General features: G+C 40.3%; 1 protein-coding gene across 3 annotated transcripts in view; it reads right to left on the reverse strand.

The window, feature by feature from the left end:
- The window catches only part of KLHL29 (kelch like family member 29), a 403271-nt gene that overhangs the window by 319646 nt on the left and 56793 nt on the right, over positions 1–26832 (reverse strand). For all 3 annotated transcript variants that reach the window (XM_074861476.1, XM_074861475.1, XM_074861474.1), the window contains exon 2: positions 16346–16452. The gene's annotated coding sequence lies outside the window, so the exon portion shown is untranslated. The remainder of the gene's footprint in view (positions 1–16345; positions 16453–26832) is intronic.

Below are 26832 nucleotides of genomic sequence, written 5' to 3' on the forward strand. Positions count from 1 at the left end.
TGAAACTTACCATAAAACATAAAAGCGCATGTCTTACGTATATAAACCCAAAATTTGTAGGCAGTATGTAAGACCAAGATTGTAACCATTGCAGAGAGAAAGCAATCACACCTAACAGATTGCAGATCCCTAGGTATCAACCTGCATACCGCTCCTTCCTTCCCATCAACTGGAATATCGATTTTTACAATAAATACTGGAAAAAGGTTTTCACCAGATACACTGAAGGAGGAGCAGGGTAATGGGATCGTCTGCCTCCCACCATGTGTGTTCTCTAGCTGGAGCTGAAAACTGGAACTAAAAGCAAGAGATGGTGGAAGATCCAACTTTTTATATTAATCAACTCTTGGCATGGCTTTCAGTCAGAAGACTTCAAAAGAACAGATATTCTCTTTGCTGAAATAGAGAAATACCTGATAAATATGTTTTCCTTTTTATCTTTACAATCTAGAGGGGTTTTTCTATACTGTATGTAGGTATGATGCTGAATGGAGAGGGAACAGTTCCACAGGTGGGTCTCAGGAAATATCTCTCTAGGAAATTCAACAGAAGAAAAGGAAGTAAACAGTACAAAATAACTGCAGCACTCAGGCTGAAACCTCTCTATGGCTGTCAGCGACACTGCAGCAAGTCTGAAAATGCCACCCCAGACTTCTTTATATTTTATGCAGGGTACAAACTTTTTTTTTCCCTACATTGTGTATTTATCCCATGCTTCTGTGGTATCATTCACCCCAATTTTTAATCATCATAGTTTCCTAATTTGCAATACATCCTCATTAAGCCAGTTTCCCACTGAAGATGGCAGTAAAGGCATTAGGATCCTAAAATTTAGGGCTTCCCCCCCACTCCTTTCTGCTCCATGAGCCCTGTGCTTGCAAGAAGGCATCCCGAGATGTAACTTTAGACCCAGGATGAATATTGCCAGCTCCCAGATCAGCTCTCACTTCATTCCCTCCTTCCGCAGCTGTGAGGGTTTGCAGCTTAGAAGAGCAGCAGGGATCAGTGTCTCCTGCCGGGCTGCCAGGGAGAGCCCAGCCAGTGCCCCAGCTTCGCCCCACAGGCATTTGACTACAAAGCTTAATTTTGACTTGTGCACTTTATATGATTTTTGCTCCACCCCTCAGAGTTTTAAACTTATCTGGAAAAAGGACCTCAAAGGTGTGAAGCAGAATATAATTAAAAAGGGTGGAAGCCCTATTTCATCATATATTATGGCCCCTTATCCCTTTGGAAAGTCAAGACTAAATTAATTACAGCTAAAACATTTTACAAGCTTGTACGAATTCAAAGGGACCTTGGCTGAACTGTAGCATGTGGGGGAAAAAAAAAAAACAGAGTAAGCAGTAACGGCAGAGGGGACTATTAGAAGAGGCACAAGGAGCCCTAAAACCACCTTGGGAGATCTGAAATAGTCGGAGCAGGCAGGGGCAGTGTGGGTGTGCACACACATGCATAAGGAAGACACAGCTCCCTGAAAATTCCTGGCTGTTCAACATAAAATGAAGACAGCCCAAATGCCCAGGCACTGACATGTTCTCCCCTGAGCAGAGATACAGAGCAACTCTGCCTGAGCAGAGATGAAAGCCCACTTTCCTCTTCCAACCACCAGACAATCTTGCTAGTAAGAGATTAAAGTGATTTAAGCAACTATACATATTAGGTCAGAAGGGCAAGGACAGTTACATTTTGATTGTTTTGAACTACATATCACTTTGCATTTTTGTTCCTGTTTTAAATACAAAAGTAGCATTTTTTGCCAGAGCTGACATGGTCTAGGGATATAAGCAAGGCAAAGAGCACCGGGAGAGGTACCATCTTCTATTAGTCCATTGACAGAGAAGACAGATGAGCTTTCAGACACCTAAATCTGCAGACATGAGATCTTCACACAGCAAAGACCATTGCTCCTTAAATACATAAACACATAAATACACATGTATGTATACACACATACATAAAAACTTCCTACCTTGTTTTAAAATCTGAAAGACTTTCTCAAGTTTGCACTACCAGTAAGAAATACAGCTCATCTTTTCTTTGGTTGGGGAAAGAAAATCACAGCTGCGAAAAACAGACCATGGAAAGACCCCCGCAGCAGAAGACACAGTTAGCTATTATCTACTGTGATTACGGAAAAGTGCTATTTCTTATTCTGTGCCTCACTTTTCTTTGCCATTCTCTTCATCCACCTTAAAAATGATTTTAGGATTTAAGCAAATAGGGTCATTTGGGGAATTGTATGCTCCTGGCTGAAGCCTTTCCTGCCCCTCCCCTGGGGGCAGGGGGAATCAGAAAATGAAATCAAGCAGCAAAGAGAAGTAAGTTTGCAGCTCTTCAGCGTTCCCTTTCCTCCTTTCCTAATGCAAATTCAGAGCAGTTCCTGTAGAAACTGTAAACACCCACACAACTTTCCAGGTGGGGAAAAAAAAGAACCCCACACCAGTAAATATATAACAGTAATTTCTTTACCCTTTCTTTGCTAAGTGACTGGATATAAAATCTGTCGCTGCCTCATGGACAAACACACACAGAGCCTTCAGCAGAACAGAAAGATGTTTTAGGGTACTGTGACGATTTGATGGCTGTCTTATCTTTCCTTGTACTCTGAACAGTCTGCATAACCTAATAGCATTAGCTTACTAACAGATATATTAATAGGTGTGGGGGAAGGGAAAGGAAGAGGGGAAAAAAACCACTGAAATATATTCCACCTACACATCTTGCTACTAATCATAAACTCAGGTAGAAAGCAAATTGCTACTCCCGGACCAGAAGAAGTGAAAAAACAGAAAACTGAAAGAGAAAAAGGGGGGGGGGGAAGCACCTATTTTCATCTTTTTCTGGAAATCATCATATATAAAAAAAATAACCTTATACTAATCGCTGCACTTATCAATCCATGACAAGGAAAGAGAAAGTAAAAAAAACCTAACTCAAGAACTGTCACAACATCTTACAGTTAGTAATTTCGGAGTGATAAATATAATGCTGGCCTCAGACTGCTAGAAGGATTAGATTTAGCTGTAAAACAAGCGCAGTTAACAGTTGCTGTTGGGTCTGGTGTTAGGATTAGAAAACACTGCTAATCACAAGAAATGTAAAAAGATTAAGAGGTGATGGTTGCCAGTAGGGTTTAAGAGCATGTAAGTGCTGGCATTCGTTTTGGGATTAAAATTCCTCAAGCAAAAAGAAAAAAAAAAGAAAAAGAAAAAAGGATAGACCATAAACAGAGCACCCAGTTTCACTTGCTCTATCTACAACCCATTCCCAAGGATTAGGAGAGTTAAAAAGAATGGAAAAGTGAAATGTATGCCATGGTTTACACTGAAGGGTCCTAGGAGGGCTTTAGTCAGGAGAAGCAAGCATTTGTATTCTGGTACCTACTAATTAACTACTGCAATCTAAAACCTATTAGAACAGTGGGTTTGGGTTAGGAGATTTTGTTAACCTGCCTGAACACAGTGGAGTCACACCTTTAAAAGGCACTATAACAGAAATGATGATGGCATCTAGTATCTGCATCCTTTCAGTAGGAAGAATAAGACAATGCCTTAATCTCCTGGTTTGTTTCCAGCAGGTTGAGATTCAGCTATATGATCTATTTATTTTCTTAGTTACCAAGGACAAGTAAAGCTCCCCATATAAAATACTCAATCTGGAGTGTGTAAAAGAATCCTCCCCGGGCGGGGGGGGGGGGGGGGGAATTGCTATCTTTTAAAAAACAGATTTGAATTTGGGATGGAAAATTCTACCAAAAAAGACATTTTAAGCAGTGCAGACCACAGCATCATGTGGTCAGATTCCCTAGCTGACTTATGACAGAGTGCTCTCCATCAGCAACAACTGCAAAATTCGTTGCTGTCACCCTCGGCCACCACCATCCCAAACTGCACACTCTGTACTAGAACATCTCAAGGAGAATGCAGACCTCCGCAAAGCCCATCGGTTTCCTCACCAGCCTGATGGACAGTCAACAGTTGTTTAGTGGTGAGGCCACCCAAAACCTGCCTCTCTCCCACAGCCTCCCAAATGTATCCAATGATTCAGTGTATAACTCAAGTGCCACCATGTGATTTCATGAGCATTCGCTCTGCTCAGCTACATTTCCTCATGGGCCTCCAGGGAGCTCAAATGTTAATTCAGACCAACCTGTTTACACGCATTAACTTACCTTCTGTAAATCTGGACCTTGCTATTCAAGGGGTTGGGGAGTGGTGTGGAATAAGACCATTTCATCATTTTCTAGCACGCCTTTCAGTCAAGTGCTCCTGGTGCATCTGTCTGCATTTTCAGACTCTGTAAGACTACTTTTCCCTTCTGTTCCCGCCCAAAATGAACATTTTTTCCAGATGCCTGTAGCAGAAGCAGAAATAACCATCTTCCAAGAGTTATAAAACAGTCATATTAAATAATAGAGGTGAAAGCACTGTGTATGATTTCTGCAGAAGTCTTTTCAGTAGAACAGATAAATTTATTCACTGCATTATGGAACAGTTTGAGAAAACAAGATCATACAATGTACACTGCTTCTATTTAAATTGTTTCATTTCTATTCATGAGTGCTCTGATTAGATACACTGAAAATATCATCAGTAAGAAATAAATAATTCTGCCAAATTAATAGTTGTTGATTTCTTTTACCTGAAAACGTTAAGTAGCATCTCATTCACACTAGATAAAGCTTCTATAATTTGGATGCATCGATCTTGTTGGTTCAAGTCTACACAGCACACTGAGACAGGTATTCATCTATGTTTTCTTAATATTAAACCCCTTCTTTCAAAACAGTAAATTCTTTAGCAAGTTAAGATGGGCTAGTATATGCTTTGCTTGAAGAGGTTTAGTAGCCAAACAAGTTTGGGTTTTTTTTCCTGTAGTTGTTTTCCCCAAACAGTGGGTTGAGAGAAACAAATTGCTTCAAATGTAGAAAATGGTTTAAAAAATGGTATTTTAGGAAATACAGGTAAACTTTTTGTATGAGACAAAATTCACCTCAAGGTCAGTAAACACTCTTTAATTAATAACACCTTTCTGCCTCAGAAAGGAAGTGGCCAGAAGAAACCATCACTAACATCATTAAATGATGGGAGCTACTAACCAGCCCCAAACTAAGGGCTCTCCAATAACCCCCTCCCTGCAAAGTATTTTGCTGGAGAAACATGCAAAGGGGTGGATTTGTGCAAATAGAGCAGAAAAAGGCATTATTCAGCAGAAAGATCAGACCAATTATTTTGTTTGAGGAAAAAAAAAAAAGACTAAAAACATAGAACTAATATATGTTTTCAATACTGCAGAATGATGAATGCAGAATGTCTGCTCAGCTTATGAACATCTGAGGAAAAGCCCTCTATATTTTTGAAAAATTCATCCAGTTTGACTTGACAATGAATAATTCTTCTAAAAATCAAATAATTGCTGTAACATTTTGAAAAACCTAAATGCACAGCTGAGTACCTTAAGAACACCCTGTTTGCAAAGCAGCCAAGTGATACACCTCAGAGAGCTACTGTTAGCTACTGCAGGCAAGATAAATCAAGAAAATGCTGAGTTGAGGTGCAATTTGACAGTTATTAGCAGAACAGGAGTAATTCGATGAAGAAAAAAATTCTGACAAAATCTCAGTTCACAGCAACAGATTTTGGAAGCCTATTTGCACATAAATTGGAAAAAACAATTCTTGCATTAGAAACTGATGAAGATGAAACAATATACCCTAAATCCTAACATATCTCAAATTATTTTCTTTGATTCAAAGCTGATAATCCTGTAACAGGCAGTAACTAAACCAGGGCTTACCAGACTTGCTCTGCATGTTGAAGAGACTGCACAGTCAGATCCTGATCTAGGGCCATTCAACTATCAGAATAACCGGATTTACTGCTATACGCACCTTTGTTTTTGCCATTTGAAAGCATCTACAGTGCACAGAACATTCGGTTGTGTTTTAAGCATTAGCGGCATAAATATCCCCTCGTGTACCGTATACTTCACCACTTCTGGCTTCCCATAAATCAAACATACAACCAATCATCTTTTTTACGTTGGACGTTAATGGCAGCTCTATTATTCAAATCCAGGCTGTGTAGAGTTGCCTTTCACAAGGATGTAAAGCAACTCACGAGCAGGCTTACAGCTGAGCAAGGGAAGATTCAAATTTGGCTGTGATCTTCCTACTACAAGCCCACCGTCATCAAAGATGTAATATTCTGCATCTTTCAATTTATCTCATCTGTGCAAAAGCATTTTAAAAAAAAAACTCCTATAAGCAGGAAAAAATTAGAAAGTCTTTTGCACTGTTCAAGAACTGCCTCTTTGTGTCCCCATAAACATTCAGCATAAATGTTTTCGTTCACATACTCCTAAGCAAAGATGTTATTCTTTACTGCATTACAGTTAGACACATAGATTAAGAAATGTTTCGTGTCGTTATATCAAACTCTTCTACAAGTGTACAAAGATATTTTCTAGATTGTCATCTTCTCTGCTTCGCACTGAATTTTCACACTCAGTGCAAAACGCAGTATCTTTCGTTTTTACCTTCTATGTGTTTACAGTGCCCACCAAGAACCATTTCAAAACCAAATAAAACAACTTAGCTGTGATTTAAGCAGCACAAACTGTTCTCCCACAGGGTTTCTTTTTTTCCTCTTCCCTTCCCCTCATCTTTCAGTTCATGAGGATAGGGCACATGAAAACTAAATTGATTTATGTTTAAATAATTCATCTTTTCAGGCACATCAAACCAAATACTAAAGTTCATCCACAGGGCTGGCCAGATTTAGCTGATTCGACTGGTATTTTAAACAGCATTCTGGAGACCTAGTCACAAAAGGTTGCGAGGAAATGCTGAACAGCTGTGATGATAAGAGTTGTTTTGAAACAACATGTGTTGAAATTCTACCTATTCTTACTGAACACAGCTGACAGGGAGACATTACCAGCCGTCCCAAACTGCCACTACATTTTGGAAACTCATGCCCACACAAGAGATGCTTTGTGAGCGGGGCGAGCTCTGGCACATCCTGGGAAGACGAAGAGAATTACAAAGGCTGAGCATCGTTTTCCTGCCAAGTGGTAGGAAAACATGCAGCAACATAAAGCATATTTAGGAGCACAAGTCCCACAGGGTTGACATCCACACTAGCTGAGTTGATCCTGCAAGCCAAGTTGCCTTAAACTAAGGTCCCATGGGGACTAAAAAGTAAACCAATGGTAGTAACTCTCCCCCTCTTTAAGCAATAGCAGAAAAAGAGAGGTTTTCGGAATATTTTTTAACATCCTAAGTACAAACAACAGGTTTACTCTTGCAGGAAGTCCAACAATATTCCTTTGTAAACTTTGCTATGCTTGCACTTCAAGTCGCATTTATTGTGCTAAATAAACCATACCAAATTCTTGCAGCTCAAGAGGTCAGGGGGAAAATCTAGGGACTTGGTTTTGGTTTGGGTTTTAGTCCCTTAAAAGCCAGAATCTACACCTTTCAATTCTTAGTATTAACTGCTTGCTTTAACACGTGGTCTCTCTCCTACACATGTCTATCAATGTGCTAGAAGAAGAGTCTGCAAAAAGGGACCAGGGACACAACTAAGATCTGGTCCCTCAATTTATACCAACAACTTCTCACTGCCTAAACTGAATTAGAGAAAGCAGCAAAGAAATATAATTAAACTTCAGGATTTAACAACAATTGACAACAATTTTAGCAACACCGCTTTGCCTGGGCAGAAAAAGGTTGGTTGCAGTGACAAAATTATTTTGCTATGTGAAAAGCTTCAGCAGCTTAGTAACCCACTACTGTACCACAGATGAATTTCTGCAGTCAGGTCTGTATCTCCAAATTCACTGAAGTGGAGACTTATTGCAACAAAAGCAGAGAAAACTGCTGGAGGCATGTGTTGGAAGTGGAGCAGGACAAAGGAAAACAAACACAGAAAATACATTGTTCTACCTGAATTTGTGCAAAGCATTTGACTTTGTCACACACATCTCTAAATTGTTCCCCTTGTCTCTAAATTGAAAAAACATGGGTTAGATGGATGGACCACTCGGTGGATAAGGAATTGGTTGGATGGTCGCACTCAAAGAGTTGTGGTCAACAGCTCAATGTCCAAGTGGAAAGCAGTGACGAGTGATGTTCCTCATGAGTCAGTGTTGGGACTGGCGCTGATTAACATCTTTGTTGGTGACACTGACAGCGGGATCAAGTGCACCCTCAAGCACATTTGCTGACGACACCAAGCTGTGTGGTGCAGTAGACACGCTGCAGAGAAGGGATGTGCCATTCAGAGAGACCTTGACAGGCTGGAGAGGTGGGCTTGGGCAAACCTCATGAAGATCAACAAGGCCAAGTGCAAGGTCCTGCACATGGGTTGAGGCAATCCAAAGCATAAATACAGGCTGGGTGATGAGTGGACTGAGAGCAGCCCTGAGGAGAAGGACTTGGGAGTAGTAGTGGATGGAAAATTGACTACGAACCAGCAACATGAACTCACAGCCCAGAAAGCCAATCATATCCTGGGCTGCATCAAGAGAAGCATGGCCAGCAGGTCAAGGGAAGTGATTCTCCCCCTCTACTCTGCTCTCATGAGACCCCACCTGGAGTACTGCATTAAGCTCTGGGGCCCCCAATATAAACAAACATGGATCTGCTCAAGCAGGGCCAGAGGAGGCCATGAAGATGATCAGGGGGCTGAGTACCTCCCTTATGAGGACAGGCTGAGAGAGTTGGGGTTGTTCAGCCTGGAGAAGAGAAGGCTCTGGGGAGATGTTATAGCAGCTTTCGAGTACTTAAAGGGGGCCTACAGGAAAGATGGGAAGGGACTATCAGAGTGTAGTGACAGGATGAGGGGTAACAGTCTTAAACTAAAAGAGGGTAGATCTAGATTAGATCTAAGGAAGAAATTCTTCCCTGTGAGGGTGGTGAGACACTGGAACAGGCTGCCCAGAGAAGCTGGGGATGTCCCCTCCCTGGAAGTGTTCAAGGCCAGGTTGGACAGAGCTTTGAGCAACCTGGTCTAGTGGAAGGTGTCCCTGCCCATGGCAGGGGGGTTGGAACTAGATGATCCTTAAGGTCCCTTCCAACCCAAACCATTCCATGATTCTAGGATTTGCAGAGCAACCCTCACTGATTTATTCCAAATGAGTTTGTGTTTCCAGTCTAAATTAACATGGCTCATAATACTATAACCTAAATCACACAGAGATAAGATTTGCTAAAGAGTTAAGTTTTGCAGAATGTGTTTTGGGTGTTTTATTAGAAATAGCTTGAAATACCTTTAAGAAGTATTATCTTAATGACATGCTTACTCTTGAGGGGAAATTTTGAACCCCTTCTGCAGAAAGCAATCTCACTGCAAGCAGGACCTTAATGGCTTTGAGCTACTGTTTATGCAATGGGAGCCCTCTTTAAATCAAAACATGCTTAAAAGTGTCCTTGTTTTAAGTTGCCTGCACTGGGCATCCCATCACAAATTTACATCCTCATGCTTTACAAAGTAATGATGTCTATATACCCACATAAGCTCTCTGTGAGCAACAGACTCTTCCACTTGGCTAATCTTCCCACATTAGGTGGGAAAATTAAGTGCCTCATAGCCGTTGTGTGTGGAAGCCACTCTACAACAAAGTATGCAACATTTTCTGTCTATGACATACACATAAAATACACATATGATGAGAAAATGTCTGTAAACTTATTCTGACAAAGAACCACCACAATGCAGTCCATCATCATAACAAAATGCTTACAGTAATGGCTATCGAATTACAAGTTCTGACCTTTGGTGACATGGAAAACAGCATTCATTTCCTTCTTCATAAAACAAAACCCATGCTATAACTTTTTTTTTTTAGTTTAAACTGAAATTGTTCTTACTGTATCCCAGCTGACAGTGGTTAGCTGTGGAGAAGCTCGCTTCCAGAGGAAATGGAATGTAAAAACAAAGTTGCTGTGACCTTAACAATAATCATGTTTGCATATTACAATACATTTTCCTACTATAACAAGGCAAAGTCCCTTGTGTTCCGGTCAGAAAAAGTCATCTTCCAGTAAAAGCATACTGTGATCAATAACATTTTCTTAATATATTATATTATCTCTCACTGAAACACTTTTTCACTTGGCATTTCAGGCTGCCGAGTAGGGGAAATTCATGATAAAACTAAGATGGTAAATGAGATACTGCAAATTAATTCCATCCAAGAGCAATCTTTTCGTTCACGAACAATTCAACAAGCCTGTGTCATCCAACTTCAGCAGAAACTTTCTCAGCTTTCAAATACACATGAAACTGAAGAATCTGCTCCAGTACCACAGCAATCTTCACTTTAGCCTGCATAATTTTGTGTTGAAATATATTATAGTGTCAACAACCAACTTTAAGACCAGAATTGGTGGGGCATACTTTAAATATTAGTTTAGAAAACAGTCAGAAGTCTGCAATATCAATTGCCAGAGCTCAGAGCATGGTAGAGCACAGGCATCCTGCACTTTTAAAGCAGTTTTGCCACCGAGTCACCTGCAATCTGATCCTGAAAAGGCCCGAGTGATGAAAATGCCAGCTGAAGGATCTCAATTTGGTACCAGCAAAGTTCAAAGAGACCTCTGTCACAATGGGCATTATAGTAAAGTACTTCTCTATCCGCGTGTCTGAAATTACTTTTGCTATGATGAATGAGAGCTTTATTCCACCCTTGGAGCTAATGTCCTTCTGCAGGCTAAAATGGTGACCTGGTGGCACACAGCCAGGAGCAGAGCCCATGCTCTTCACCCTCCACATGGAAGCACATCACCATTTTAGCAACAACAGCTACAGATCCAGCTGCATTACTGAGACTAACTGGTGTTCAGCATGGTCCAGAAAGGCATGATCCTTCAAAAAGGGCCTGGGTGTGTGCAGGATGTTGTCACTAGGATTACACCTGATCTCGACAAGATTAGGTGCAGAAATCACTGCTGTATTACTATTTCAGCATAAGGAGTAAGGGACAAGCAGTTGTTGAATATTCATACTGTAGCAATGCTCTCTGTACGTATTCTCTAGCAGGAACATGTAAAGGCTGTACCCATACCCTGAAGAGTTTACCATACAACACCCTAATTCAAGAGATACTAAAGTATGTACCCCATTTTAAGCCCACAGGGCAGGCTCATTGACTAACTGTATTCCTACAGTGAAGGATGTGCCCAATTTCTTTACTTAAGGAAGACTCATGTTGAAAACAACATGGAAGAAATGGGAGAAAATAGATCAAAGTTTCATTTACATCTGCAAATCCCAACACTTCATCAGATCACAAACATGTAAAGGGCCAAACCACTAATCTACCTAAGAAGTCATTCATAAGAGATAAACATCCCTTTTAATTGTTGAGGAAGTGCGTGCAGGGGAGATGCACAGTATTCAGCTGATGAAATAAATCCAAGAAGCAACAGATACATTTACGAGAGAGAAGGGGCAAAAATAAGATTGGTCTCACTGATAAGCAGGAGTAGAGATGACATAAGCAAACTGAATGGGAAGGACAAAATAATCAAGGTTTCGAAGGACAGGGCAAAGTTTGTGGTTTTTTCTGGTTGTGTTTTTTTGTGGTTTTTTTTTAAACAAAATAAATTAGGCAGCAAGTCTTCATGTAAATGAGCACTTATAAGACAGCCTTTCTAGGTGAATAATTTCTTTTACGATTAATAAAATCTGCAATCTGAGTAACAACATTCTGATGACTTTTTGCCATTTGCAATTATCACTCATCCTGGCACCAAAAACTCATTATTATTAAAGCTGACAAAAAGAATACTTAACTGCTTCTACGGAAGGACTTAATTTTTTAAAGAATCTCAAGTTTCTAAGCTTTGTTTCTACTTCCAAATCTGGAACATGAAAAATGAGGCCATCCTAGTAATCCTTGTGTATGTCTCCTTCAATTTCCAACAAGTAATTTGGATAAAAGCATCTAATTTTTATGGGAACACAATGCACTACAAAAGCATACATTGGTTTAAAGGCAACCTACAAAGAGCATGGAGTTAACGTAACCCTGTATAACTACATATGTCGTTTATATTATAAAAATATATTTTTCCTTTTTTATAGCAGTTTTCTCCCAAGGAACTAAAAGCATTTAACAGTTACCGGAGGACTTGCAGCACTCTCGTGAATAAGAGCATATAATCTCCATTTTAACGGCATGGAAGCTGAGACACAACTATTACAAAGGCAGCTGTGGCAGAGATATGAGCAGGAAGCATATCCAACTCTGAGCTCTGTGAGTAAATCCAGGCCCACCTGACATGTAGTATCTATAGGCAGAAAGGAACATAGTTATTTTTGTGTTGGTGCCTATAGAGATGTTAGTATGAACGTTGCCTGTGCCTCACTCCATCCTTGTTCCCTGACGTAACAGCACAGCAAGATCAGAGCCCTGTTAAAAAAAACCCCAACACAGACACTGTTAAATGGACTCAAACAAAAAACACTGCCTGATGTGTAGATACTTGACAAACATTGATCTGCGCTCTTTATAAACACGACAAGCCAGACTCTTCCCAGGGCACACAGTAAAAGAAGCAACAGGGACAAACTGCAACAAGGGAAAAGATTAGGAAGAAAAATTCGGAGCGGGTGCTTAACCAGCAGAACAGGTGCTTGGGGAGGCTGCAGAGCCCCCGTCCTCAGAGGTACTAAAAGACCTGCCTAGACGTGGACACAGCCCGGAACAACCTGCTCTGCTTCTGCAGTTGGCCTGCTTTGAGCAAGAGGTTGGACGAGATGACCTCCCAAGGTCTTTCCCAAACTGAATTGTTCTAGGAATATCATACCAAAGACAAGTGATCTTATTCCTTGGTTTGTCTGCTGTATCCTAAAGCTTATCACAAATTCATATAAGAAGTGTGACCCTGGACTTGTGACCAGCTTTTTCTACTTCATTTGACTTGCTCTTTTTCTTGAAAAGGATAAAATGGAACAAACCCAAATCTTTGCTTTCGCCCACCTAAAAACTACAAAAATGAAAAGCAAAACGCAATTATTCTGTTCCAGCTCCTAAACGCATGTGGTCATTTGAGGTCTCGCTTTGTGTTTACATACCCTCATTCCTCCTAAGAAATACTCCAAAAAGCAATCAGTCTGCTGTGCAGAGAGACCCACAGTTATTAAAATAACTGCATCGCAGAAACAGCTCTCAACTTCATTTAAAATTCCTCCCCCCCACCCGCACTTTTATAAGAGGTGCTGCATATGGTGAAAACTAACTCAGTTTGAACCAGAAAAAAATAGGGTTAAGTACTTCCTCAGTTGGAATACAAAAACTGCAACCACACATGACTGTCAGGATATACAGGGCTACAGTCAACATGCATAAATACTTTTTATATCCTTCAGAAAAACTAAGTGAGTCGAAAGGCCTTTTAAGGGGAACAGCTGAGCTCGGAATATCCGAAACTGGGTAAAACAGGCAAGTGCACAACTCCTACATGCGGCCCGTTCCCAGGAGACAAAGTCCATCCTGGATTTCAAGCCCCTTTCAAACAACTTCTCACAAATACAAGAAGCCTTCAGGAGGAAGCATGGACACAACTGGCTTCTCATTTCCAAATTAATTTTTTTTTTTCCTTCTTTTGTTACAACCAGTTCACAGCCATGGTGGCAGAAACACCCACAAGCATACCACAGCCTAACAGAATAACTTTGTAATAATTTGATATTCAGCCTAAGACTATCCTCAGCATTTCATGTTGATGTGACTAGGCAATGCTGCAACTTATCACAAGCCAGATTTGCTAGACATTCCCCACCACAGAAAGTGAATTAAACTGTCAGTCATCACTGCATGAGTTGTTCTGCTATAACTACTTCTTCATGAGTTGGACAACATTTCTCTGAACTAAAACCAAAACACCTTGTTGCAAGTTAAAGACTTCATCCTCATTTCTGTACCTTTTCTTTTCCTTTCCACTTCTCTTATTTTCTGCTCAACTTTTTTTCTCTTGATTCAGTATGTTTAACCCTCTCTGCTCCACTTGTCCCCTCAATGGTTTCTTCTGGTCCCCTCCTTTGTAGATATAAATCAAGGAACTTGCACATGAGCTCCAGACACCCTGGGCAAACTATTATGTTCTGAGCACTGAACTACTGATGTCCTCTTGGTCCTCCCCCTAAGGCCACTTACAAGTGAACCAGTCAAAGCTCACAGAAGTACAGGAGCATGTCTCCCTTCCCCAGGATCATCTGATCAGTGTGTAAAGTTAAGGCTGAGACTGTATTCCTGAGTGTCCATTTTCTGGCATATCTCCCAATATACACGCTCTATTAAAATATAGGAAACACAGATATAGTATCATCATGAGGGCTACTAAAGAAAAGATTGGAGAACATTTGATTTAACTACAACTACAATTACAGTTGTTGGTATCTGCAATTGGCAGCATTACACACACATGCAGGGACAAACATAAAGAAGGAATATATAGTAAAAGCCTTATTCATAATTCAGACTCAATTTTCAGCAACAGTTTCATATATGTATTATTATACACACTATTTATGACTATATACTGGCAGCACAGAAAAAAGGGATTAAATACACTCTCCCATACACACTTGTACACACCCAAGCATACACACAATTTTCTGCTTTGCCATGAACATACTAATGATAGGAATTGAAAAAGATTTTTAAATTATCAAAGCTATATTGAAAGCTTTAAGCTAGTTGCTCAGGGATATATGCTCATTTCCAGGAGTGAAATACTTGGAAATGGGTTTTCACTGTTTCCAAAGTGTAGTTCAAACTCATTTATGGGAGGAGGAAGCCAGAAATATTACGGTCAAGATGCACTGGAGATAGCAGGGTGTTCAGTAAGGAATCCTGGGAATGAACACCAAACACTGAAAGTAAGGATTGCACAATAGTGTGTGAGAAAGATTAAACAGATTAAAAATAGGAAAAAAAAAATAGGACTTTGTGATCTTGGCAGACAGCAAGTAGAACTTGAGCCAGCAATATGCCCTTGCAACAAAGGCCAAGTACATCCATCCTGGGCTGTGTTAGCAAGAACACAGCCAGCAGGTCCAGGAAGCGATCCTTCCCCTTCATGCAGGATTTGTGAGCCCTCCAGATCAAGACTTCTACACACTGGAACAAGTCCAGTGGAGGATATTGGTGTCTCAAACATAGGCTGAGCTCCTATGTTTTCCAATTCCCCGAAGGGAAGGTGCAAAGAAGAGAGTGAGCCTATTCTTGGAAAGGCGCAGAGATATGACAAGAAAAAGCAAGCTGCAACAACGGAAACTCAAGATTATAGATGAGGAAAATACCCTTCATGAGGTGGTGAAACATGGCAACAGGGGCTCAACACAGTTTCGGAGTCTGCACCCTTGGAGATATTCCAAACCCAACTGGATATGGCCCTATGCAACCCGCTCTAAGTGACCTTGCTCTGAGCAGGAGGTTGGACTAGGTGATATCCACAGGTGCCTTCCAGCCTGAATTATCCCACAAACCTACATCTCTGGTTGGGAGAAGCCAGAAAGCTGGTCAAAGGAGGCCAAGAAAGATATCAAACAGCATCGAGGGTCAGGATTAGCTACATGAAGGAAAAACACAAGAGAGGATTGCAAAAATAAGCTAGGAAAGGGGTGAGTAAAAAAATAGCACATTGAAAGAGAAGGTGAAGCAGAGGATCAAGACTAAGGAAGAGGCAAAAAAAGAAAAACCAAATCTGTGTCCACTAAATTATACTTTCTTCCAGTAGCTGGGAGGTGAAAAATCCCACAAGAGTCATTCAGCAATGAAGTCAAGTATTTAAGTTTCTACTCTGATGCACATAGTGGAATTGGATAAGAGAGGGAATCAGTTCATTCCTTCTCCTCCACTGTGCCCCCAAGAAACTAAGTAACCTTTAATCTCCCTTCGCCAAATATTTAAACCTGATCTTGCAAATTTCACAGATATTTATAACTATGTACATTATGAAGAATGTTTCATTTGTAATATAAAAATACATCCACATTTGTAAGCTTGAAAGTCAAAATGTTCGCTACACCCAAATGTCTTACAGCTTTTTACATTTTTATAAGATATAGGCCTATGAGTCTGCACACATAGAAACTTGGCTCCCTCTTGGAGCTATACCACCAAATTCAAATACTCCTGATCAAGTTTACAGCATTAGCATTCATCCTACTACATTATATTTCTATTTTAACACAGATGCTCAGTTGCACATGCTCCAATAGGGACTTGCTGCAGTCACTGAAAGAGAAAGCACAGCCCAAATTGCATTCATGTAAGCAAATAAGAGAGAAAAACAAACTACAAAAAGAACAGATACCTGCACACTTACCCCACGATATCCAGAATCTGTATCAAAATCAGCCTCAGGTGTAACAGTCAGTAAACAGGACAGCAAACCCTTGCATTTAGCAGGAGGTTTCTGGGAAGCCAGATTACCTAGAAAGAGTTGAAAAGAGTTATTTTTAATACATGAAGATGAAGTCACCTGTGCTTAATAAGAATCAGCTTCAAATGAGCCACAGCACAAGAAAAAAAAAATAGCTGCACAATGGGAGATGTTACATGCCACCATGATCGGCATGAAGAATTTAATCCCCTGAAGGTGACAGAAATTTGTTACGAAGCACAGAGAGTTAGATGCTGGTAGATACTTAGGGTTTAGCAAAGAAGATCTAATACCCAAGATAACACGGTGTTAACCCTCTAATCAGGGATGTGGAGGAGACCAGGAAGAGCACGATATTTTGCTTAATTACTTGCTATCAAAGAGAAGACGAGTTCAAGCACTTACAAAAACAAGGCAATCTAAGATTATTTAAAAGTTTAATAGCATTCTACAGTCTTTGGTAACACAGGGTTTGCCCGTGAAATGAAAATAATCCCTAGAGATAAATTTAAAGAAATATATCTTATTTTAATGCCCAGAGTAAAACGACTATTCATTAAAGCAAAGCAGTTTTATACCTATGTTCTCCATCTCAGATGTAATATACACTGAAGTAATCTTTATGACAGGAAGTGGCATGTAATCCTGCAAGAATGAACTGCTGTCATTATCTACAAATCAATACAATTTTTTTAAAGTGGATATAACAGTACCTATTGATTTCACATTTTTAGCACTGGAGTTTCAGTTTCTACAGAGGGGATTCTTACAATGACAAGAGCTGCATGCAAGTAATTGAGTTGACACAAACTAATTTGAAGTTTACATTGAACTTCCCTTGAACAATGCAATAACGGCTTCCCTCCCATTACCTCATCTTAAGCTTTTCTATTTTATAGAAGCTTTGTTTTGTGTAATTATAATGATTTTGAGGTGCTAGAGTAACACCTCACTAATCCTACCTGCAAGTTGTAGGAAGTTTACCATGCAAACCATGTCCTTGGAACATATCTCCCTACCCTGCTAGCACATTATTACAGAATATTTGTATGACTTCTGCTATGTTTAAATAGCCTGACCAAGTAATTTCCCTTGTGAAAGCCTAAAACTGGCTCAGTGCTGAAGAGCTTGCAGTCCAAAGCGTGGTGGTGAAGGTGAGGATGGTAAAGGAACAGGAAACAATCACATGGAAGAACTAAATGACTTAACCAAGGTCACTTGGTGGATCAGTCAAGCAGTGAGCTCCACTGGGTCATGCTCTATTCCTTTGAGAGAGTTTAATAAAACTGGTAAATTCTTACTATATTTCTGTAAATTAAGCATATAGCAACTTTGGCTTGACTGGCTGACCAAATGGTTTATGCTGCAATGAACGATCTGTAATGAGAGCTGGCTGCAAGGCAAGAGATGCCATCACACAAAGGAATTAAAAAACAAAGATCAGACTACTATGAAAAAAAGTTTAAAGGGATAGGATTAGGGCCAGCTGACATCCCAAAATTAATCTCAAAGCAAACAGTTATCCCCCGTCATTCTTGTCCCCTCTGTCATATAGAGCTCCATCCTCCTCCTTAACCTGCTTTGTTTACAGGGTTAGACTCATTTTGGACTTAAAGCTTTTCAAATAGTTGGTCTACTTATTTATCTATTTAACACTTCTCAAATGTGTTGTTGATACATTTCAACTGAGTATTTTTGACTTTCACAACATGACTAAAGAATTTAGCATGGAACACCTGAAAAAGCTCAAACAAAAATGGATTTTTTTTTGTTTCGCTTTTTGTTTGTCAGAAAGAACACTGTTTTCATGAAGCAGTTCATGGAAAGGAAAGAAAAAAAAACTCAAGGGAGTAATTTCTCCTTTGCATAGTGACTCATCATATCATAGTTACCCCATCATCTCCAAGGGCAACACTAGGCCAGAGCTGCTCTGGAAGATCTCCTTAGGGTAAACATCTACTTTTCAAAGCCATCTCAGGACTCTTGTTCCAGGACTTCACAGAACAGAAGAGCCTTTGACAGTAGTAAAAAAATAAAACGGGTTTCTGATAGAGAAGAAGCCTGAAAAAACAATGACAATTTTACATGAAGGAAACCTTCTTTCTCACCTCAATAATCAAAGACATGAAGAATATTTACAAAGTGTATTGCAGACTCTAGATGGCAGTGCCATAGGGAAAGGCAAAACAGACCTTGCAGCTGGATACAGGACATCTGAAGAAAGAAGGATCAGAAGGAGAAAAGGAGCAAGAAAAGCAATAACCCGTCACCATGAAAGTGGTACACAAAGGCAGGCTTAAGTTCGAAATCTGTTTGCTTGCTCCTGGACATGCAGTCCCAAAGAAGAGTCAAAATTATTACTTGGGGCAAAACAAAGACAGGATTAATGGTCTTTACTGCTTAACATATTGCAATTCACATTATTTACTAGTATTTGGGTGGGTTTTTCTTCCCCCACTTTAGAAAATCTTGGCTGTTTATAGGAAAGGATTTTGATCTTACAAAAACTTTACTGCAGTTGCAATTGAGAGGGAGCAAGGGGAGCAACACCTGTCAAGCAGTTCTGAACCACTAGAACAAAATACTGAAACTGGAAGAGGTAGAAGCACAGCAAGGAGCTCTGAACACCAAAACCAAGAGTTACCATCTCTCATCATAGTACTATCTGTAAAGGTAAAGCTTCAATTCCATGTATTGATACTTATGAAGTTGAAGGTACCGTACAGAAGCCTACAGCAGCAGCCTCATCTCTCCTTTGGGAGCTTAACAACCTCAATATGGACAGGTCATATCCTATACTGTACTTCAGCTTCTGAATTAAATTACTTGAAGCAACCTGATAGAAACCAAGCATCTGCTTTAGGTATTGCATCACTGTGGTAGCAAGCTTGATGAAGTAGGCAGCTCATTTATCAGGAGGCCAGGCAAAACATGGTGTAAGTTGGCGTCAGCTCACCTACCTCATCAACATAGGCATCTTCATGAAGGGATAGAATAATCAGAAATGTCTTTGGCTCAGAAAACCTGGTCAGTGAGAAGCCAGTATGGATCTTTTGGAGAAAGCAGCTATATCAATTGGATTTCCCCCAAACTTCAGCAGTTCTAGGTTGGACAATGAGTTACCCTGCACTAGCAAACAATAAGATAATGGTGACAGCACAAGCAGCTAATGGAAAGCTTACCGTGTTTCAGCTTTAAGTTGTAAATTAGAAAAGGAGGTTTCCAAAAGGCAAGAAAGGATGAGGAAGAGAATAAGTTCATATGATGTCAAGTCAAAACCACAATTTTCTTATTCAGCAAGACACTGTTTCAGAGCTTCTCTGTTACAGATGAAGTATCCCAGGGCAATACAGCAGATCAGCTCATCCACCAAGAGCTGCACAGGCTGAGAGAAGCATACGCAGATTTAACCAGTACCCTCCTGACCTAAAGTAAGGTATCAGGCAGCAACATTTGGCAACTCAGTACTGGAATGAGGGACTGTTCCAGAGCTCCCCCAAAGCAGAGATCACCCAACAGCCTGTAGTAGGGGTGCACAACATGGACCTCAGTGAGGATGCAACGACCCCGCAGCACCTGCCCACATCATCTTGCTTGTTGAAAAAATAGGTGGAAAATAAGAATAAAGTCAAGGACATGGAGACAGTTATTGTAGGTCAATTAATCAGAAAAAGTTTAACACAAAAATATTCTATGAAAGCCTGCCCATGCAGACAAGCTATAAATCAAATGTGAAGCACAGAGTACTTTAAAAATGCCCTTTACAAGCTGCTCTGCAGTTCAAACATAACCTCTCCCACGTCAGGTACCACAGCTTGGGGCAGAGGCTGAAAGAGGGAATGAAATACTCAGAGGCACAGCTGGAACACACTCTCTTTGCAAATAAATAAGGCAAGTCACAAGGGGAAAAAAAAAATACGACTCCAATGTAAGATAGGCTAAATAGATGTTTCATAAGCAGTAAAAGAAGGGTGCTTATAGGCAGTGTATCTGGTAAATCAAAATCGTTCACCCTGCAAACAGCCGAGCTTAGCACAACCAGAAAACTGTACAGACACAGGAGTTAAGTACAGACTGACATACCCAAAGCTCCCAGTGCTGCGCAAGTTAGGGACTACTGCTCTGCTGTCCCAGTTATCTTTAGTGTATTTGGATTGGAACTATTCCGGCTCTACAAGGAAAATCTCTGTAATGCCTGGTGTGACCTGTTGTCCTAGTGTTGCCAGAAACAGAGCAAGTGGTCTGAGAAGGGAGTAATTATGGATCCCATGAGAAGCTACGCAGGCTCTGAAGTTGGGCGAAGCTGCAGCCAAGAGTTGCAGGCTGGGATAGAAAAAAATAAAACAGGGGGCTGGAACTAAAGGATGAATCCATTTTCACAGCCCCACTTGACTTTATGGGAAGGAGTGACTGCTCTGCACCATGACGCCCACAGAACACTACTGTGTGTGTTGACCCTAATCTATTATTTATTACAGAATTTACAGATCTCTTTTCCCCAACTGTCAAGCAGCCAACTACTAATTTGCAGGCTAAAACACTGCAAGGTCTGCAGACCCCAGAGCATTTTCAAGCCAAAAGGATTCTGAAATGTTGGGAAAAAGCCCAGCAATACTGCCGGTCCTCATCAAGGTCCAAAAGAATTTAAGCTGCAGACACCAAGACTAAGGAATCACCTGAGAAAAATGACCAGAGATAAGGATGTCTGCACATGCATAAAGTACAAGCTATATAAATCTTTTAGCAGCAACAAATGAGAGCATCACTGGATGTACTAACAGCTTCAGGTCTGAAGTGATAATTGCTGGATTCTTAAGATTACTTGGTATGTTTTACTCATAATGTTTCTCGCAATCACACTCATCTCTCAAAGCAGGCTGGGAACTATTAACGTCTCTTCATCAAAGATTTAGACAGACTGACAGTAACCCTGAGGTTATTCTGTGTAATACTTTTTCAAAAGTTCCCCGAACTTGAATACTAGCCTCCGTTTCAAAGAGTTAAACTGGGGAAAGGGAAGGGGGAAATAATTTTAGCTCAGTACCCCCTTGTTGCTTTACATCAACAAATTAACTCCTCCTATGACATTATGTAACTTTTGAGAAAACATTTGTGGTTTAGAACTGACTGTTCAGTTTGTAACCCTGCATGGATAATCACTTCTTTAAAAGGAAGTATACATCAATAATATTCATGGGGAGCTTTATAAGAGCTTGGCAAACATTTCTGACAAAACAAAAAACTCAAACAGAAGGATTACTCATAAAATGCTACATCAACAACTCTTGACAGGCATCTGGATTGTGCTGCTCTTTAAATGGGAAAAACAAAGATGTCACTTCAAAGTTTAAATGGAAACTGTGAAATATGCCATTAAAAAATATCAGATCATAAACAAAGCTATTTTTGCAAACTCAAATGCAATGAGCAATTATGACAAAGTTTGTCAAGATAATTTACAGATACTTTTCAAAAAATACTTTTAAAACACTGCAAGATGTACAGAGATCACAGGTTAGTAACGAGTTTACAGACCTAGAAGATCAGACATCCAGTGTTAATAGCCTATCAAGTCTCATCTATGTCTTCAAATGGCCTTTAGTTGACGCTCTAAATGAAGCTAAAGCATACACACCTGCCCAACTGAACAAGACTCCAGAAGGAAATGTAGACAGACACTTTATGAGCTCATCCTCAAAGGATGTATTTTCACTATCCTTTCCCTAAACCATGTTAAACATAGAATTGTATTATCCAGACAACATTGATTTCTGTGTTATTCTGTAGCAAGACTCACCACCAGATGACTGTGATGATGCAAATAGGAATTTCTTACTCATTCTAAGTTTATTTAATTTTTATTTCCCAGAAAAAGCTCAAGGAAAGCTACTGAGATGTGTGGAGTTCAAAAGAGATATGCAAAATACTCACATGCAAAAAGAGACCACTGAAGAGACTGCTTATTCAAACGAATGCGGAGTTCTAATGGATCTGCAGTGTTCAGTTCAAAATTGTTCACCCGAATAGTGAGATTTCTTTGAAGACAAATACATACAGTCTAGTAAAAGGGGTAGATTTCCTTAAAGTGGAGTCAGCTTCTTCACAATTCATTGAATTCCACCGGCTTTGCTGGAGTTTCAATGAAGGTAATAGGCAAGTATATGTGTTGAAAGGTCTTTTATTTCTTTACTGAAGCAAAGACTAGCAAAGATACCTTCTTCTGAAATGGTTTGAAGGCACTGGGATTAAAAAGCTGAAAAGTTTTAGGACAGCTTGACTAACATATCTTCCCAACTCCATTGCTTCACCAAAGCAGCTGGAGAGACTAGTATTCAAAGCATCGAAGCATCTGAGACTGAAAAGACCTCAACTTCTTTGACATCATGAACTGGCTTTCTGTGGTTCAAGGTCTTTTCCAGATTTTTGTCAAAAAAGTCAATAGAAAAAGTAGAAACAGAACAAAACCTGTTGGTTTGCCATTTGCAGATGGTTTTTAATAGAAAGTCCTACTCTTCTAGTAAGACTCTCAGGGACTATCAGGGAGTCAGGTAACATAACCAACTGCAGGTGATGTGAAGACAGCCACATCATGCCTTTTGTAGTGTGTCAGGAATGCCATTAGGCAGCTGAAGAGCAGCAGGATAGGAACGGGCTGCTGCAAAAGAGCCAGGGCAGTGGAGAAGTAAGTACCCGGCTCTTAGCAGAGTCTTCTGTGTCCCTCTTTGTCTTACGTGAAGCCTTGTACAATGCAAAGACAGTCTGAGCAGAGAACAGGAACTGCACTTGGTTCACGATGTACCAGAGACAGTAGGGATGAGGGGAAAACCTAAAAGCTCATTCAGCTGGGTCTCATGCTGAAAAATGGGAAGGGAGAGCACGGTATTATTAGCTTGGAAAGAAGAGCCTATACTCAAAATGGCAAAAGCAACCATTTCTCTTGCGATCTGAACTAACACTGCCGTACCCCAAGAGAAGGTAACATCCTTAGGCAACATTCAGGCCCAAAGTAGTCTGAAAGGTAAAAATACAGCCAAGGTGATAACATTGCTATGATGTGGCATGGCTAGCAACATACTGCATCCCAAAAATGTTTTCAAAGCTATGAGCGTCTCACCTAGAGGAATTACCCTCTGCATATCGAGGGACTGACAGAAGATACCCGATTCCCCAAATACAGTCTCCATTTTCTCTGACTCATTTTGGACTGACAAGTTGACCGTGGAGGGTAAACCCTATTCTCTTCACAGGAACCATCACACTATTTACTGACTAGATAATCCTAGCAGTCCCTTTTTGACCTTAGCCCAATTCTCTTGCATATTATAAGGCACAGGACTCAGTTTCTTGCCTTGTTCAGGAAGAAAAAAAAAATTAAAATTCTGTCATGATTACCAGATTTCTAGTGATGCCTTGGGGGTGTTGGTGAAAGGTTTTAGTGATTAATTATTCCTGCTGTCAAAATCTATTTGTTTCTCCTATTATGAATTTTCTTGGCTTTCATTTCTAGACAATGAATCTTGCTACATTTTTCTTCAGACTGAAGACTCTTCCTTTCTTAAAATTTCCCATGTAGAAAACCTAATCAATTCTTTTCTTGTCTTGTGTTAGGGTAATGAATGATTGCAAGAAATCACAGTGGCCTGAAGGCATGTCTTTCTTCTCCTTAGCCACCATTATCACTCTTCTACCATCTCTCCCTATCTCCTCAACCTCCTTGAGGTGCAGACAAACCAGATCACAATATTCTGGGAATGTCTGCAATATGGTCAGACCCAGATTTAGCACAGCCTCCCTTAAGTTCTCCTATGGATGTACACAAAGATTACCAACACAGGCAACATAACAGCTTTGTTCTACAAGCTTACATTCCTCTGGCATCAGCTCAGGGGTGGAGCAATAGCCCCCTCTCCTCCTCTCCATTGATTTCCAGGACAACTAGTTTAGGGTAGGACACCAAACTGTAAACAGCTGAAGATGGGCAGGCTCAATTCCCATCCCTCACACATGCCAAATCAAATTATTTTGTTCTAGTTTCTTAATCAAATTGGTGTCACCAAGTCAAATGCCTTGTAGAAGCCATAAATATCAAACTTGCAATTACATTAAAAACACTTAATAGATATCAGGTTAGCTTGACAGGATCTATTTTCTATAAGCTCATGTTGATTGGCATTAATTATATTTCTCTTACTCAATCCTTTATCAGTACTCCCATTTATTATACACCAAATCAATATTAGAATGACAGGAGTCAAAACCTCACACCTTTGAGGCACAGATCTTGGCCACTTTTCCAAAGCAACAAACCAAATTTCCAAAGCTGACTGCCAACAGCACACTGGCATAATGGAGCTCTTAATCTCCTCTCTCCACCTCCCAATTACAACACTAAAAAAAGACCTGTAGCTTAATTTGTCATCCCCAAAGAAACAGCAGAATAAACAGATCAGTTACAAAAGATCCCTTTCAGAGGAAAGAGAAGAAAGCAAGAGAAGACAGAAGAGGAAGTGTGGGAGGTGAGCAGGTTACAGTCAATCAAACTTTTGATTCCATGACAATAATGAGGAAAAGAAGCAATTCCTTCACAGCAGTAATTTGTTCTCCTGATGTAAATTGTTGATTTTAGCATGTAGGACCATCACAGAATTCATTCAATTGTGAGATAATGCTGTTAAAATTGAGCTGCTAGATTTAATTTAAGAATTAGGTTATAGAAAAACATAGGGTTTAGGCTTTTTACATATGGTGCTGAGAAACTTTCATCAGCGGGTAGCCTGACAGCTAACCTCCTCAAGAAGTCAGCACTGCTTACAATCGCCCTGATGCCTACATATGAGGAGTGGAGGGAAAGAATTTTCCTAGAGGATTCATATTTTCCTGACAATCACGTGTTTTCAGTTGCATGCTTGGTGGGTGGCACGTAAATGCTACCTCCAGCACCTCCCAACTAGCAAGCTTTCTCAATAAGCTTGGTGGACAGTCTCCACACAACTACTTTGAATGAGGCATTACAGCAAGTCATTTCACATCATTAAGTTTCTACAATCTTCGTGATGCTTTGACCGTATCTGGAGAGACATGAATAGTCCAGGTAAAGAACTGCAGTGCTTCCCTCGACACACTTGTTTACAGCTCTAAAACACATGCAAGTTCAGCAGCTACATAGGTAGCAAAGAGCTTGCTTGTGTCTTAAGCCAGCAGAGTCAGAAAGGTATTCATTTTTTAGAAGTCAGATAGCACCCATGGAGAAGACTACTATTATTTGTCTTACAGCCACAGGCAGTGTCCTGCAGCCTGTCATCAAAGGTGCTGAATAAGACTATCACACGCCCATTTCTTGGCATAGAGAATATGCTGATGATACAGTATGCATGATCATGCTCCAGCACCAGGGATGCTGCCGTTTACTTCATCACTTCTCTCCTCATGGCCTAACAGTGATGTCAGGATTAGTACAAAAGCCTTCTCCACAACTCCAGCTCTCTGGTGATGTACCTTCCAGGCATAAGCTCTCCATCCCATCTAACACCATTCCAATTCTCCTCACTCAGTGCCCTCTCTTATGGTCCTCATCATATGCATAATTCAGAGACTCTCAAAACACTAACTGCCCTCATGTGATGAGTCCAGACAACTGTCTGGTCCTAGACCACTTCTACAAGCTACACAACCCAAATGCCACGCTACAGGCACACACTGTTGAGGAAAAGGTCTATCAAAACTGTTTTGCTGTGCTGCGTGGCACCTGCAGCAACTCAGATTCAAGGATGTGCAAAGCCCACGCACAATAACAAGATTTTCTAACAGTTCAGGACAAATCAACTGAAGATGTTCATGCTCCAAAGAACTTCAAATATGTCCCTCTCATGACCCATCAAATGAGGTAATCAAGTTACCAGTATAAAAGAAAATGCTCATTGTCTCATGTTTAATCAATCCTTCCCTCTTTTGCATCAAATCTCACTGGGTGTGTCATCACATTAGTAACTAAACTTCTGACGACATTACCACAGTTCTCATGGAAACATGGGCATGACCTAACACCCAATGAGAAAAAGCCCATTTATCTTTGATATCTCATGCATGGAGGTTACAGTTCAGCATTGGGCCCTCAGTGAGGTACAGGGAGCATGAGCTCCCCTCAGCTTTAAAGAAAAGCAGTATTGTTGCAATTTCCAAAACTGTGGCTGAAAAAAAAAAAAAAGCTATTTTAATCAAAATGTCAGGGATAGCACAGGATCTTAATCTATATAGTCAGTCTATACAGATCTTTGTTCAGCACTTAACACACAACTCACCTGCTTCTTTGGACTCTTCCTCCCAAACTACAATAGGCAGCCCAGAATTAATCTTTGTGATTGCAAGGGTAACTTCTCATCACGAGATTAGTGTGGCCATGGGTTATTAATGAGTCCTGATCAAGTGCACAT

Source organism: Strix uralensis, chromosome 3, assembly GCF_047716275.1.
Source record: "Strix uralensis isolate ZFMK-TIS-50842 chromosome 3, bStrUra1, whole genome shotgun sequence".
NCBI lineage: Eukaryota > Metazoa > Chordata > Aves > Strigiformes > Strigidae > Strix > Strix uralensis.